We start from the raw sequence: 3,738 nt of genomic DNA on the forward strand, positions 1-3,738 counted from the left end.
CTACGCAGGGCCTTTTCAGTTGCTATTCCTTCTGCCTAGAAGACCGCTATGAAGATATGTTCACGGATAATTCTCCCTTCTTTCAGGTCTCTTCTCAAGTGAGGCTTACCCTAAACACCCTATTTAAAAATATAACTCATGGGGCCGGCCTGGTGGCTCAGGCATTTGGAGCTCTGTGCTCCTAGCTTTGAAGCCTGCTAGTTCGATTCCCACATGGTCCAGTGGGCTCTCAACCATAAGGTTGCTGGTTCAACTCCCTGAGTCTCGCAAAGGGATGGTGGGCAGCGCCCCCTGCAACTAAGACTGAACACGGCACCTTGAGCTGAGCTGCCGCTGAGCTCCAGGATGGCTCAGTTGGTTGGAGTGCGTCCTCTCAACCAGCGTCCTCTCAACCACAAGGTTGCAGGTTCGAGATGGTGGGCTGCGCCCTGGCAACTAGCAACTAGCACTGGCAATTGGACCTGGGGCTAAGCTGCGCCCTCCACAACTAAGACTGAAAGGACAACAACTTGAAGCTGAACAGCACCCTCCACAACTAAGATTGAAAGGACAACAACTTGACTTGGAAAAATATATATATAACTCATACCACCTCCACCACTCTGATTCTCCCAGTACTACTTCATGGCTATCTTTTATTTGCATAGTATGTACTTATCTTTGAACATACTACATACTTGTCTTATTTTTTTATTATGATGATGTTTAATGTTTATTATCTCTTCCCACTAAAATGTAAGCTCCAGAAAGGCAGAGATCTTTATAGCTCAAGCCCCTGGAAAGTGACTGGCACATGGAAACATTCAGTAAGTATTTGTGAAAGAACGAATGGGTGAAACTGTATGGATTCTTGGCTTTGTGATACCGTAGAAGATCTCCATGAGTGAGAAACAAAGCTCTGATCTTGGTCCTGGGCTGTTTTGTTTTTTTGATTGACGAAATACAAAGAACTATCAATAACTAGGGCTGGCCAGTGATGGAACGTGCGGCCCTAGAAGAAGTTCCCTGTAGAGTGATTGCTTAAGACAGAATTTCAGTAAATATCTGTAAGCAGTGCTATAAATAGATTTCCATATGACTTCTAACCTGAGAGTTCCTCCAACTTTTAAGTTCCCTGATAATGGTATGTTACTGCTTCTACTTAAGAACCTACAAAAGGTTTCCTATCGCCTACCTAAGTAACTTACTTCCCTTCTTTTCAAAGTCCTGTTTACTTTGATCCCACTCTATTTTTTCCCCAGTACTTTTGAAAAGCTTCTCTCACCCCACACAGAGGCCATGCCTATTCTACTTCAGTGGTTTGAAGTTTGAATAACTTAAGTTTTGGATTCAGACAGAACTGACTCTGAATTCCTGATCCATCACTTGTGTGTGGATTTTGGTAGGTTACCTGACTCTTTTCAGCTTTAGTTTTTATCATAAAATGAAGATGATGATATGAAGAAGGAGGAAGAGGAGGAGGAAGAAGAGGAGAAGAAGGTGAGTGTGATTTAGGAGTAAGAAATATTCCATGGAAGTTCCAAGGACCATGTCTAATACTGAGTCCTGTCACCTTTCTTCCATAGAGATGTTTTTTCCCTCTGTCAGGACCATACTATTTAGTGCCTAGTGCTTTCGAAGTGTTTCATGTATCTTCATTTTGTCTTTACTACTATATTCTTATAGAATCATGGAGTGTGCAGGCAGGGGCCAAAAAGTTTAGATTCTTACCTGTAGTGCTTGCCTATGAAATGAGAGAGCTGGACCAAATAATACTTTTAGCTAAAAATGCTATTCTTTCAATATGCCTTTTGTATCCTTGAGGTAGCTAGCACAGTCTGACATGAATAAGTGTTTAATAACTATGTGATAACTGAATGACTAAAATCTCTTCATTATTATTTCTCTATTCTATATTTGCTGTAGCCATATACTATATAATAGTATTTTATGAAGATCAACTAGGATAATGTACATAAAATTAATTTTAAAATTTGAAGTTGTAATTATACGTGTGTATATATAACCACAACAACAACACACACACACTTTAGAGCTAGAAAAGACCTTCGCGATAATCTAGTCCATCCTTTCTTATCTTGCAGACTAAGAAACAAAAAGGCTGGAAGAAGTTAAATGAGCTGTGGCCCTCAGACATGAACCTGGGACACCCTGAAGCCTAGTTTAGAATCCTTTCCACTATACTACTGGCATATTTTTAAAAGTGAATTGTTTAGAAAGCTAAAACAGAAAAAATTTAAGACACAAGTTCTTAATAAATTTCAGTGAAGTGATATGGAGATTTTGCCAAGACACTAAAAACTACCAAAGCCATAAAGGTATTTAGATATTTGCAGAGGATGATTTAACTAGTTGTAGTATTTCCTAGGGGCACACCTCCCTTCTTTATTTCTCAATTACAAAGTTTCTCAACTGAAAACAAGAAAGTATAAAGATAGGCCATAGGTTCCACACAGGCACACATTCAACCTTGATCATTTCATTCCTCATTCAGCAGTATTTAATGAGTGTCTACTTTGGATCAGGCACCATGCCAGGTGCTAGGAATCCTCAGAGCTTACAGTATAGCAAGGAAGACAGTATATTAAAGCAGTAATTACATTAAAGTGTGTTAAATGTTAAAAGTGGGGAAATGCCAGATTCTACGGATTTACCCCTGGGGAATAATTCAAGCCATTTCTCTTCTGTTATCAATATATTTCTGGGCTGCCTCTTTATACCATCATTTGTGTTCCCCAAACATGAATTCTTTTTAATAAAACACCTAAAACAAGAAACATTTCCTACAGGTGTGCCATATATTGTGTGAACTTCTACAAGGGAATTCCAAGATAAACTAGCAATGTAAAAATCATTTTATATGAAAAATATTTTGGATTGTATATGCCTGATAAACGTAGCACCACTTGACAGCACAGGTGATCTGAAAAATAATTTGATATATCTTGAATCTTTAGGCTCCCAGGTTTTCATAGCATTCTTACCAAGTTTTGTCAGCAAAATCAAAACCCTGATCATTTTCAGAGTGCTGGAAGGCTCTACTGGACTCCAGGCATAGGTCTGAACGAATCCTATCCATCTTTGAAGGGCCAGCTCAGAGCACTGCTCCACAAATGTTTGTTTATTACAGCCTGCATACACCTTTCGCACCTCCTCACTGCTCTTACGGTACTGCATTTATATAGCATTTAATCATATATTCTTTTCATTATTGAGTTTGTGTATGTCTTCTCCTAAACTGGATGTATTAAGGAAAAGACTGACTGCCTAGCTCCCTTTGGTGTCACCTTAAGAGGCAGTACCCCCAGATCCATACATTCATCACAGAAACAGAAATTTCACTTGTAAATATAGGGAACTACCTCATTAACCTTGGGGCCCAACTTCCCTCCACTTACAGCAATCTGATTTATTCCATGGGGTGGAGAAGGAAGCCAGGTTGGCTGGATGGAAAGGGAATGGCGTCAGTATGAGGTCATGCCACATTGTCCAGAATGCCATATCCACACCGCGGTGACATTAACGCAGGATTCAGGGATGCAGGTGGGGGAAAGATAAAGGCCCAAGTCGCGCAGCCTACATGCAAAAGGAAGGCAGGGCGGAGAACAAAGCGGGGATCCTCGTGGGGCGTGGCAGGCCACCTGGGCGCCGGCAGCGAGCGCCGGCAGAGAGGGAAAGTGGGCAGTGGGGAGCCAAGCTAAGGCCAAGCAGGATGGGGCGGAACTTCCGGAAGCCATT

The sequence above is a fragment of the Rhinolophus ferrumequinum genome, chromosome 11, assembly GCF_004115265.2.
Source record: "Rhinolophus ferrumequinum isolate MPI-CBG mRhiFer1 chromosome 11, mRhiFer1_v1.p, whole genome shotgun sequence".
NCBI classification, from domain to species: domain Eukaryota; kingdom Metazoa; phylum Chordata; class Mammalia; order Chiroptera; family Rhinolophidae; genus Rhinolophus; species Rhinolophus ferrumequinum.